The sequence below is a fragment of the Vombatus ursinus genome, unplaced genomic scaffold, assembly GCF_900497805.2.
Source record: "Vombatus ursinus unplaced genomic scaffold, bare-nosed wombat genome assembly UNPS02014945.1, whole genome shotgun sequence".
In the NCBI taxonomy this organism is placed as follows: Eukaryota; Metazoa; Chordata; class Mammalia; order Diprotodontia; family Vombatidae; genus Vombatus; species Vombatus ursinus.
The window spans coordinates 3,068,110-3,081,367 of NW_020954723.1; the positions used below are offsets into that span (position 1 = coordinate 3,068,110).

The 13,258-nt window shown below is 44.6% G+C and overlaps 1 protein-coding gene across 7 annotated transcripts in view; it reads right to left on the bottom strand.

Annotated features, from left to right (window-relative positions):
* Nucleotides 1-6,021, bottom strand: part of LOC114030102 (sodium/calcium exchanger 3) — a 216,225-nt gene extending 210,204 nt beyond the window's left edge. For 4 of the 7 annotated variants that reach the window (XM_027844798.1, XM_027844797.1, XM_027844796.1 and 1 more), the window contains exon 1: nt 4,927-5,903. The gene's annotated coding sequence lies outside the window, so the exon portion shown is untranslated. The other 3 variants (XM_027844795.1, XM_027844792.1, XM_027844794.1) reach the window with 3 other exon arrangements.
* Between the last annotated feature and the right edge of the window lie 7,237 nt (nt 6,022-13,258).

The window sequence follows — 13,258 nt, forward strand, 5'->3', positions numbered from 1 at the left end:
TGTGTGTGTGTGTGTGTGTGTGTGTGTGTGTGTGTGTAGAGGACAGAAATGCAGGTGGGTGGAGGTGTGTGTGTTATGTGCATGGGTGGCTATCTGTACCTGTTTACGAATGAGCAGTACGTGCATGGGACGAGCACATGTGTATGTGTTCTCTGGGTGGAAATATATGTGTAGAGAATACATGTGTGCTGAGGTAGATGTGCGTAAGTGGGAGCATGGGGAATGTGATATGTATGGACATGTCTACTCGATAGAGATGTATAAGCAAATGCACACGGAGATCATAGGCAAGTATCCATGAAATTGCAGTCAGATTTGGTCAGACCCCAGGAAAATGCTTAAGCTATTCCCCTACCTGGAATGCCCTGCCCACTTCCTCCCTGCCTCTCCAAATCCTGTTGGTGTTTTTCAGTTACTCCGTTCGGGGTTTCCTTGGCAAAGTTACTGGAGGGGTTTGCCATTTCCTTCTCCAGCTCATTTTACAGATGAGGAAACTAAGGCAAGCAGGGTTAAGTGACTTGCCCAGGGTCACCCAGCTGGTAAATGTCTGAGGTCAGATTTGAACTCATGAAGAGGAGTCTTCCTGATTCCAAGCCCAATGCTCTATCCACTGTGCCTACCAAATCCTAGCCATCCATTAAAAACAACCATCACCTCGTTAAGGTGGTGCCACCATATCCCCTTAAAACCTGATAGAGACAGCCCAGGACTCTGAACCCAAGACCTTTAGGAACAGCAATGCTTTCAGCCTAGGGTCCTCAGACATTGTCCTGGGAAACCATCCCTGTGAAGAAGTAGCCTGGCCACTGTAGTTACTACTATAGCTACTAAAAATTCGGAAAGGAAACTTCTTGTCACCAAAGTCCCTGGCACAGTCAAATGGTTCAGCTTGAGAAACTGACATGATTTTATCACTGGAAATGACATTAAAGAAGAGAAATGAACATCTGCTTTGTGCTGTACCCTAAGATCCATGGGACCTTTCTATCCGACTTGCAGCTAAAACCTTCCATACGTATTGCTTCTCCCATAGGAATGTGAGTGCCTTGGGAACAAGGTCTGTCCTAATTTCTTTTTGTATCTCCAGCACTTACCACAGTGCCTTGCACATAGCAAGAGCTTAATAAATGCTTCATTCATTCATTCATTCATTCAGGCTCAGCTCAAGTTTGCCCTGATTCAGGCAGTCTCATCCCTGCTAATTTCTCTTTCCTCTAATCTGTTGAACTCATAGTCTGAGCCACACAATCTGTTGCTGTTTTTCAGTCGCATCCCACTCTTCGTGACCCCATTTGGGGTTTTATTGGCAAAGATACTTGGCAAAAATACTTGACATTTCTTCTCTAGCTCATTTTACAGATGAGGAACCTGAGGCAAACAGGATTAAGTGACTTGCCCAGGGTCATACAACTAGTAGGTGTCTGAGGCTGGATTTGAACTCACAAAGATGAGTGTCTCTGACTCCAGGCCCAGCACTCTATCCATTTTACCACCTAGCTGCCCTACCACACAATCTAGCATTTAATAATATGTCATCTTAAATAGTTCTCTCATTTGTAAGCCTCTTGAGGTCAGGGAATATGTCTTTTAGTTCTCTTATCCCCTGCTGCATCTCAACAGAGAGGAGACATCCAATGGAGATTTGGTGAAACCATCTCAATAACATCAGCTTGCCAGAGGGAAAAACATAAAAAATCCATTGGTACTACCGGAGGTTTGTAGAGATGGGTTCAAGAGCAGAGCTTTCCTTCCTGAGGTCCTCTCTCACAGAACTTCACCAAAGACTTGAGCCACTTAGCAGTTTCCGGCCCACCCACCCCCTCTTACTTCAATGTACCCCTTCTCACCCCACATTGTGAGGCTCGGGGCAAGGTGACAACAACTACTAGCATTTATATAGCATATAAGGTTCGCAAAGCACTCTACAAATGTTACCTCACTTGATCCCTGACCCATAACCATGAAAACTATCACTGTCTGTGAACCATGCCAGAAATTGCACATGGAGACAGTACAAGGAACACCCCTGCACAGGGACATCAGAAACAGATACGCAACACCCAGGGAATGAGGTGAAAGGATAATTGATGAAGACAGGGGCATTTCTCCAAAGAAAAGGATATTTCACCACTGCACAAAGTGTGCAAGGATGACTCTCAGTTTGTCCTTGTTCTGTCCTGGAGGAATAAGATGAAAGAATCTTCTCTTTCCTGGAGGATCATAGCCCAGGGAGAAGATAGGCAACAATTCTCAAAGCCAATCTGATAGCCTCATACTACCTTCTCCAAAGCAAAGAAAATGGGAAGAATAAGACAGAAAAAATGACAAAGCAGGAGACAAAAAAGAGATGTGGTATACCTTTGAGGGGTAGGGTCATATAATGAAAAATACCCTGTTCTTAATCAACAGACCTGGGTTCTAATCCTGGCTCTGCCATTTCTAAGCTGTGACCACGGTCAAGTCACTTTGCCTCTACAATCCTCATTTTCCTCAGATGTAAAATGGGGATAATATTTGTATTATCTTCCTCAAGAGGCAGCATGGTATAGTGGATAGAGAACTGGCCTTGGAATCAGGAAGACGTGCATTGAACCCTGCCTCTCTTGCATACTGATCATGTGATCCCAAGAAAGACACAACCTCTTGATGCTTTTAGGAAATTTTCTAATCCTATAAACTGATATAGGGTATTACCTAGAGTACATATTCCCTTTACTATTGTGATTGCAAATTCCTTTGTAATTTACAGTCTGAGAGGTTAAGTTACTTGTCCAGGATCATATAGATGCTTTGCATCAGAGATATCACTTGAACATGAGTCTTCTTAAATAGTCCTCAAAACAGGGTCAAGGGAAAGTGAGGTTCCCAAAGAGCTTCTAGACTCAAGAGACCATGTTCCTGTTTGGGATGAGCTGTATTCATTATCAAAATATAACAGGGTACTAGATTAATTAGAACCTCTGCCTTTTCCAGTTCCCCATTCCTAAACCGGGTTGGAGGGTTAGGGGGTGGGAAGTAAGGTCGATCTTCTGGCATAAGATCATTTTACCTGCAATAGAGACAAAAGTGCCTATTTTGGAGAAGGTAGTTGTCGAGTAAAAAGGGGTGGAGTGGGAAACAAGAACCCAAAGTGCTGTCTAGCCATATCACTACCCAGGGAGAAGATGGGCAACAACTCTCAAAGCCAATCTGATAGCCTCATACTACCTTCTCCAAAGCAAAGAAAATGGGAAGACTAAGACAGAAAAAATGATAAATGATAAAATGATAAATGATAAAAAATGATAAATGATAAAAAAAATCTTTAGATTTTGACAGAAGGAAATGGGGGAGCACCTATGTGTGCCTTTCTGGCTATCAACTATCCACCATTAGAAGAAGCTCAAGTCAAGAAGGGATAGGACATAAGCTCATCACCAGTCCTCCTTCCCCCACAAGCCAGAAGCCGGACTGCCTCTCACGACAAAGTGAACTGCTCTTGCCCTATTTCGGGAATAGCATGGCGCAGAAGCTATATTTGAAAACCGAGGTAAACAAGATCTCAGCACAAGTGGATGGAGCACAACAGCTGTCTAAGATTAATTGCACACACAAAGAGTCATCCGGACACCAGTGGCTCACAGGCTTTCCCTTTCATCTTCAAGGGTAGCCCCTGGATCTTCTGTTATTTCTTGACCACCTACGAGGAATCCCGGTCCCAGTGCAGAGCTGCTGCCTGGGGTCCTATAAATCGCACTAGGACTATTTTAATTTCCCTCTGTCCCCTTTCTCTTCCCATCAGTAAATCGCACGATTCTTCCGTGGCTCTCTACACATCCATCACCCTCGAACACCTTCACGTGTTTGTTTTTTAATCATCAGAAGCGTGTGTATTGGGTGAAGGGAGGGAGGAAGGGAGGGGAGAAATTTATAGCACTGCATTAAAGACATTTGTTCTCTTTAACGTGCCCGCCCCCTTCACCCCTCCCCCTAGCTTTACACATACACACCCAGACACACACATTCACACTCATACTCACACATACTCACACTCGTAAATATACATAACGGGAAGAGGAAAAGCTGCCTTTCCTCTGGTGCAGCCGCTTTTCCCACAGCTTTCAGGTGCTGGGCTTCTGGGGTTCCGGTAGGGCAGCCCCAAACGGTCAACCCCGGGTCCGGAATGGGGGACCCAGTACTCGCGCTGCTTTTGGCAAAGAACCCGGGCGGGGCAGGAAGAGGGTATGTACGGTTGGGTTTTATTCCTTCGTTTCCCCCCCTCGCCCGCCCCACTTCTCTCTTCCCCATCTCCCCCTCCTCCTGTCCTCCACCGCACTCCCCGAAACCCTCCCTGACCACCATCAGAGTGGTAGCCAAAAGCGGGCCGAGGCCCCACCAGATCTTCCCAGTCTAAGTGCTCCTCCTTCGCTCCCCGTTCCCCAAATCCGCACACATTCTCTCTATTCCCCTAGAATGTGCCCCCCCCATCTCTCCACTGCTGGACTGGGCACTCGGGGGTTGCAGGGGCCACTGGCTAAGCATATGTGTGTGTGTGTGTGTATGTGTGCGCGCGCACAGACACACAACACAACACACTCTCAGACTCAAACGAGGGCACACACTCGCGCAGACACACCACCCATGACACGCTCACAGACAACACACCATACATATGTTACACTCCCAGCCACACACACCCTTCCCAAACCCACAAACATAGCATACACATAAAACATAATCTCTGAGGCACACCACACCTCTACACACACACACACACACACACACACACACACACACACACACACGAGCAACTTGAATAATTACACTTCATAAAGATAATGTACCCTAGGGCCAAGACTGGACACCCTCAGCCCTCTGCCTTCCCGAGCTCCCCATTTCTAAACCGGGGCGTTGGGGGGCGGGGAGCAGGGACGATCTTCTACTCACCTTTGGCGACGGCCTCTATGCCTCGGTCCTAGCTGGGGGGATTGGGGGAGGGGTCCGGGAAGGGGCGGTGGTGGGGGGCTCGGTGAGGAAGGTGCGTGATCCCCCCACCACAGGGCCTCCAGGTTCACAGGCAGCTCATCGCTCCCGCTGGCCGGCCGCAGACGACGAACCGAGTCCTGGGCATATCAGTCCCGCTAGCCGCGCGCGCCCACTGTGGCTCCGCAGCTGTCAGGGAGCCGAGGGGCAGCGCATCTGGAGAGGGAGGCTGGGACGGGAGGGGGTCAGGGTCTGGATCGGGGGAGCTCAGGGTCTGGATCGGGGGAGCTCAGGGTTCGTCTCAGCACTCGGACTTTTTGTTTGAAATGCGACAACTACCAAAAACCCAGCCACCCCCCAAACCGAAGCACCGACTCTGCCCAAGGGCTCCCTCCGGGAGAGCCTGAGCCCGGGAAGGAGGGAGGAAACGGCGCAGGCGGGGATCACGCCGGCTAGGGAGGCGAGGAGGAGGGTGATCGATAGGGAGCGACCTGAAGGTCTGGAGGGCCCCCTCAGACCGCAGTCACGTCGGCCGGGCTTCCCCCGGTCTGTGGCTCGCCCGCTCCCTCTCTCACACCATCACCGCGGGAGATTTCCCAGCATCTCGGCGCAAGAGGCGAACGGAATGAACTGCTCGTCTGGTTTCTGGGCGAGAGAGAGAATCTTGCCCATTAAGCTGCAGCAAGAAGCCAAATCCAAAAGCCAATCTCCAAGCCTCCAAACCACACGTCACCCTATCAGCTGGGAGCGAGAACTGCAACAGTATGACAAGCCTTGCATATTTATTCCTGAGCCGTGGGGGCATTTTCAGATTGCTTGGGCTCCAGTGGCAGGAGAGCCAGGGACAGACTCCCTGGTCCAGAAAACACAAATGTATCCAATTTAAATTTGCCACCCCCCACCCCCTATACACACACACACACACACACGCGGCGCGCGCACCCACACACCTTTAAAACACACAGCAGCAAGGCACCAGAAACTAGCCTGGCCCACCAGAGTTCTTCTAGCAGAAGGGGAAATAGCCAAGTAGCCTGACCTGAATTTCGCCTTGGGCTCTTCTCAAGAGTGAGCCAGGAGGGAGGGGATCCGCGGGGCAGGCGGGGGGGGGGGGGGGGGGGGGGATGGATGGTTGCTGAGGGGAGGGGAAAGTGGCTGGGAATGCAGAAGAGGCTTGCCCCCTGTCATTGAAGTAGCCTCCTGCAATTTCGAAATTGAAGTCTGTGCCAAACACATCTGTGGGGTTTAAATATAACAGGGAACCCTTACTCTGTCAGGGACCGCCCTGGTCCTTCCTTGAGGGAAAACTGTAACTCTTCTCTCTTTTCCCTCTCCTCTCTTCTCTTTCTAGCTTAACAGAATCCAGCCTTTCATCTTCTTAACCAAAACCAAATAACAACTTGGGAGGGAGCTGTGGTGAGGGATGGTACATATATATTTTTTAATGTTGAAAGCCAGAAAGAAAAAAAGAGGCTGACTCCCAACTTGCCGTTTGGTTTGGGGTCTGAAGACAGAAGGGAGATGGCCCTTTGGCGCCTGGCTGGGGTTTAGGGCTTGGCTCTGGGAACAAGCTGGACACATGTAGTCTTGGATTCGATGCCTTTAATTTTTTTTATATTTGTCGATCTTAGCCTTAATGGTTGGGGGGGGGGGATGTGTCTCTGCAAGGATATGCATTATCTACTTTATAGTTCTATCAAATTATTGCATTCCCACAGTATTCTGTTTTCCAGATGCACAGACACAATGAGATTACACATAGATCTCGAGTTGTAAGAGAGTTCAGAAGTCATTTAGTCCAGCTTCCTCATTTTGTAAATGAAACTGACACTTGGGGAGGTTAAATGATTTGACCAACTTCATATAGGTTATGAAAGTAGCCGTTCTAACTCCGGTCCTGTGAATAGGGACCCAGCTGTATTCCACCTCATTCAGGCTGCCCAGGATCTGAAGAGAATGCAGTTCCGCCCAAGACTCCATTCTCTTGAAGCCAGGTCACAGTAAGGGAAAGACTGAATATGAAATCTCCTGGTTGCCAGAGGGAATGGATAAGTAAAGGTGGTTTCATAATAGTAGGTGACCACTGTGGTTTACCCAAAGCCTTGGGCTAGATAATGGGAATTCTTTCCCCGGTTCTACTTTGTATTTCCCATTCTTTTATTCAGCATTACCTTGAGCAATGGACTGGGAATCTGGAGACCTGAGTTCAGATCCAACCTCTGCCACTACTTAGCTAAATGATCTTGAGCAAATTCCTTACCTTCTTCTGGACTTCAGCCCTCTCCAATCCTATTCCTTGTCACAGCTTCTTGAGGGCAGGAACTAATTGGGGTGGGGGGGATTGTACTTGCATCCTCAGTCACAAGTCATTTAATGTCATGCTCCAAGAGCTCTTTAGGACTATTAGGGATCCCTCCTCACCCCGCCCCCAACACCCCCATATAAGGTATGTTGAAATTACGGAGGAAACAGGAAGACTAGTCATAGGAGCACGTTCTAGTTTCCAGAAATTGTTGGTTTGACAGCAATGCTTCTGGGCCCAATTAATTTCTATTGGGAGTGAGGGTCATGCCATTTAATCATAGTAGCAGCTGCACCTAGTGCCCAGTCCTAAAACCCCATCAGCTGTTTCTAGCCAGTAGAGGGGTGGGTTTTAGCTCGTAACTAAAAAGAGCTATTGGAAAAAAAAAAAAAACCAAAAAACTTGAGGGCAGATGGCAGCCCATTGTTTCCCAATAGCCTTGGAGGATTAGACTCAATAACACCAAAGTTCCCTTCCAGCTCTTAGAGACTGTGATTTTATGAAATCAGAGACAGTTTCTCCTTTGCGACTATTTTCCAGCACCTTCTGTTTCTAGGATTTCCAGAAAGCAGAAAGGGGTTGGTGGGTAAAGGGAGAGGAGATGTCTCTCCACTTCCAGGGACAATAATGGTTTATAGAGTGAGCAGATAGCTGGGCAGGAGACACAGGCACATGTGCTTTGGAGGGTCTGAGACTGAACCTCAAGTCCTTGGATGCCTCCTGCTTCCTAATTCCTTCGCTGAACACAGGTCAGCAATTCGTGATCTTGAGAAATGGACGTTTCCAAACTTCGTGGTAACCTTGTGGGTCAAAGAATTTCTGAGTCCCTGATTTGAACATCGGCCAACAAGAGGGTGATTTCTGCAACAGCACACTTCTCAGAGGAAATGACCAACAACAGCATTATCCCATAGGTGGGGGACTAAAGAAAGCCATTGCTGGCCAGAAGATTTGGATTTTGTGAGCTCCTTAGACAGTGTAGATATAAGGTGAACGTAAAATATCTGCTCAGGGGCAGCTAAGTGGCACAGTGAATACAGCTCTGGCCTTGGAGTCAGGAGAACCTGCGTTCAAATCCAGCCTCAGACACTTAACACTTATTAGCTGTGTGACCCTGAGCAAGTCACTTAATCTCGATAGCCTCACCAAAAAGCAAAAATAAAAAATAAAAAAATAAAATATCTGTTCAGCAGTCCTAAAAATTACCTTTATCTTGTTGGGGGCCAGGAGGGGGACCAGGAGTGGTCCAGTACAATGAACATTATGGGTTGTTGTGGGTTTTTTTATGTTTTCTGATTTTCTGTGTGTGCTTTTGAGACCATCATGTCTTAAGAACTTTCTGTGAGAGAGGAAGAAGAAAGAGGAGGAGGAGAAGAAAAAGAAGGAAGAAGAGGAGGAGGGAGAAGGAAGGAAGGAAGGAAAAAAGGAAGAGAGAGAGGTTGGTTAGTTAAATAATGTAGAACAGCAAGATATAGTGGAGAAAGATTAAGAGTTAAGAAGACTGGGTTTCAGTCAAAACTCTTACCAACAACTAGTTGTGTGACCTTGGATAAGTCACTTCACTCTTTGGGACTTTTTAGCTCAGAAATGTTATTACAAAGAAATAGAAGAAAGGAATGAGCACTAGAATGCTTGGGTTCTTATTTAGTGGATAAATTAAAGTAACCTTACATACCTGACATGATCAGGGAGGGGGGTCCTAGTTAATTAAACATTTTAGCTACCAAAAAGATCCCAACATTCCTTAATAATTCTATTAAACAAAGAGAAGGCATTTCAAATACACATATCACATCTCATATATTCTTTTCTGTGTACTCTAAACTTCAACCAAACAATACTCACTCTCTCTGCCCACCCTCACCTCTGAAACACGACTTGTGCTCTTTTACCTGGCCCTTTGCTGAAACCTGATTCAAATTTGCCCTCCTCTATGAGGCTTCCCCTTCCTTGATCCGCACCCTGCAAGTTGGTAATGACTTTCCCCTTCATAACTCTCACAGCACTTTTGTTTCATAGCTATCTGATACATTTGTTATGCTACTGGTTGGTATCACATTCCCCTTTTAGACTATAAGCTCCATGAGGACAGGAATCATGTTTTATCTAAACTTTGCCTCTCTCCCAGCAGCGTTCTGCTCGAAGCATGCTATTAATAAATATTTGATGATTTTTAAAAATCAGAAACTCATACAAGGTTGCATAAGAATGAATTTCCGAATATCAGATAAGATAGATTATGATAACCAAACAAATACCAACTAAATATTATTAAATGTCTCGAGGAGTCTGAGGGATAAGGCCTGATGGGCAGCTTTACTGGGCTTCAGGTCCCATAAAAGGCTAGTAGGAAGGAAAACAAACAGGCCTTAATCCCTCGGGGGTCACAACCTTCTGATTCGAGAAGTATGTAAAAATGACCCCCTTGGATGACCCCAGTACTAGAGAAGAATACTGCCTAATTTTGAACTTCCTCTCTGTTGTCTGACTTCTCTTCAGTTGCTAGCTTGCTCTTACTTAAGGGTTAACTACTTAATTAATATTGATGTTAAATAATTATATAGCTAACAGGTGAATAGGTGGGTGTATGAGTGTCAGACATCACATGTGTGACTGACAGACTGCACAAAGACAGCTGTGCATTCTCTTGATTCATCTGCAAGAGTGTGGTACTCTTGTCTAATGGTGCCCTAGGGCAACATCAACTCATGTAACCTCACACAACTGCTCCCTCAGGTGTGTGTATCTGGCCCCTCCTTCAGTGACCACCTTCATTTTGGTCCTAGCAAGACAAAGTACCCTAAGAAAATGGATGTTGTCATATCTTTTGTCCTTTCAAAAAATGGCAGCCAATCGGTGACATCCATTCCTGCCTCTAAGAACACTCCCTCCTGGATGTTTAGATGATCTCCATGGAGTGACGACCTACCATGTGCACAAAGTTGATTCATCTTTCTTCAATGCTTGGCTGCCGACGCTGAATAGGAACTCTGAGAGACAGCAGTAAAAAGGCCCACCAAGGGTAGTGACATAGATGAAACTCATAGAAGCACAAAGTCATGAGCAATTGTTCCACCTGGACAGGTGGGGTGATAACCACTGCACAGTAATTATTCTATTAACAAATACTACTGAGATATAAACCATAAGAGTCTATCAGAAAAAAAAAATCTGGACTTACCCTGTTTTGTGACTAGGTAGAGCTAGGTAGTGGCAACTCCAAGGGACCTATGGGGCCAAGTTAGTATGAGTTGACCTGAGAGATGGGACTGATCCAGGGAGTCATTATACTTGTTAACAAAGCTGTTCTTCCCTCTTCTGGTTAGCCAGTTGTATTTGCTTTTGTTTTGTATCTGTTGCTTTCTGTTTAAATCTCATTTCCCTACTATAAAACCCTTTTGGCAATACAGAAATGATATACATAAACCACATATGTATTTGGTTTCAACCTTGCAAACAAGGAAGATAAAAGAGAGGGCATTCCCTAATCTAGGGGAGAAAACTTTGAAAGGTTTGGTCAGCAGGAACTATTAGAACAGAGTAGAAGAATATTACTGGCCTGTATAAGCTTGTCATAGGAATTTGGGTTTTAGCTACTCCTAGAAATAAATCATGCACCACTGAGAACAGCAGGTTGGGAGAGAATAACAGGTAAATTCACTTTCATTTTTAAAATACTGCCTGCCATTCTTGGAGAGCTGAGTTCAAAAGAAATATCACTTTTCCTGAAGAAGGAGTGATGAAAGAAAATTAAGCCCATACAGATAAAGGAGCATTTCCCCCTCCACCAGTGCATTGGTAGTTTAGCCTGCCTTGCTTAGTAGCACCACCTGCTGCCTACATTCACCTTCCCCTCACCCCAGTCCCCAACTGCTCTCCATGACTTGAACAATTCCCTATGATATATGTAAGAAAGTGAAATGACACTTAAGAAAATCCAGTCAAGAAGGCAACCAAAACAAATATATGTACACATAGAATAAACCTGCTCTAGAAGTCATAATTTTGAAAGCATAGAGGGTCCCAAGTAATAGTCAAAGAATATAAATAGGCACTTTTCAAAGGGAGAGATACTAGCTATCAATAACTATATTGGGGGGGAGGGAAATGCTTCAGATCACTAATAATAACAGAAATGTGAATTAAAGCAACTTTGAAGTTTCTTATTAAACCCATAAAATTGGCAAAAATGACAAAAGAAAAATTACATGTTGGAGAAACTGCAGGAAAACAGGCATGTTAATGTACTATTAGTAGAACTGTGACTTGGTACAACCACTTTGGGAATTAATATGGAACTATACCCCAAAAGCTACTGAATTTTACATACTGAATAGGTACTGAATTATACATATTTTGCACCCAGTTATACTATGTCTTCAAAAGGTCAATAAAGAGAAAAAGAACCCTTACATACAGATATATATATATATGTGTATATATATATGTGTATATATATATATATATATACATATTTGTAATAGCTTTTTTGGAGGGGCTAAGAACCAGAAATTAAGGGAGTGCCCACCAGCTGGGGAATGGCTGGATAAAATATGATATGTGAATGTAATGGAATACTATTGTGCCATAAGAAATGATAAAAGGGATGTTTTCAGATAAACCAGAGAAAAATTTATGAACTGATGAAGAGTGAAGTAAGCAGAACCAGGATAGTGACATTTACAGTAAAAGCAATACTGTATCACAAAAAAAAAACTTTGAAAGATGTAAAAACTCTTATCAACACAATGACTAACCATTTTTTCTTTTTTTCCCTCAGTGGGAAGGAGAGAAAATAAGTTCTTATTAATTGCAGAAATAAAAAAGAAAGCATTGAGGGATCAATATATGAATATTCAAAAGAGAAGATGCCAAATAATTAGAAAAAAATCAGAGTTGGTATTATTACTCTCCAAACAAGGTCACAGAGAAGACATGAGCAACTACATACTTTCTAATCTCTGCAACATCCCTATGAAAATGATCTAAACACATATTAAGGGTACCTCTGATGAAAATATAAGAAGGCAAAAGTCAGGTCAGGAGCCATGGTGGTAGAATAGCAGGAAGTAAAGAAAGCTCCTGTCACTCCTCCCCCTACCAAGACTCCTCCAAACAGATCTAGAAAATTCAATCCTGATCAGAAAATCCAAGAAAAAGTCACCGCAAGTGACTTTTCCAAGTCAGGTTATCATAGGCTGAAAGGTCTACAGACCTTGGGGATGGAAACTAGCTAAAAGCCGGCTTCTTGGAACACCCTAGTGCAGGGAGGGGCACTAGGGAGGCCACCAGGGCAAGACAAGGTCCCACTCCATGTAAAGGAGGACCAATGTGGCACTGATGGAGGGGAATAAGTGGCCTTTCCGGAATGATATGCAGGGCTAGGATTGAAACTCAGAAATGATTCTTCAGTAAAGTAAATCCAATAGTGCCATGGCTGACCCTTCTAAAGGTGGCTCTGGAGTCTGGTTCTGTCCAACCTTTTTAGGTTTCTCCTGGTCCATTCTCTAGAAGATCCTAAGTATCAAAAGACCTAGGATGTAGTCTCTGGACTACGACTTACTGGTTACGTGATCTTTGAAAAGGCAATTTATTTCCCTCATACCTGGGGGGTTTTTTCATCTCTAAAATAAGGGAGTTGAATTAGATAATAAGCTTTTAACCTGGGGTCTGTGAATTAAAAATAGATATATTTGGGCAAATGTATTTCAGTGTAATTGGTTTCCTTTGTAACCTTATGTATTTCACTTTATACATTTAAAAACATAATTCTGAGAAGGGCTCCATAAATTTTACTATACTGCTCAAAGGATTCATGACACAAAAAAGGAAATTCAATGGAAATTAGGCGATCTCCAAGGCCCCTTATGACTCTAGAATTCTTTCTATGATTCTAGAAGACCAGGAAAACCAGTGTCATCCCAGAACTGATCCAGATTGAAAATAAAAACTTCAATTAATGAATCAACAAGTATTTATTGAAAATCTTACGTT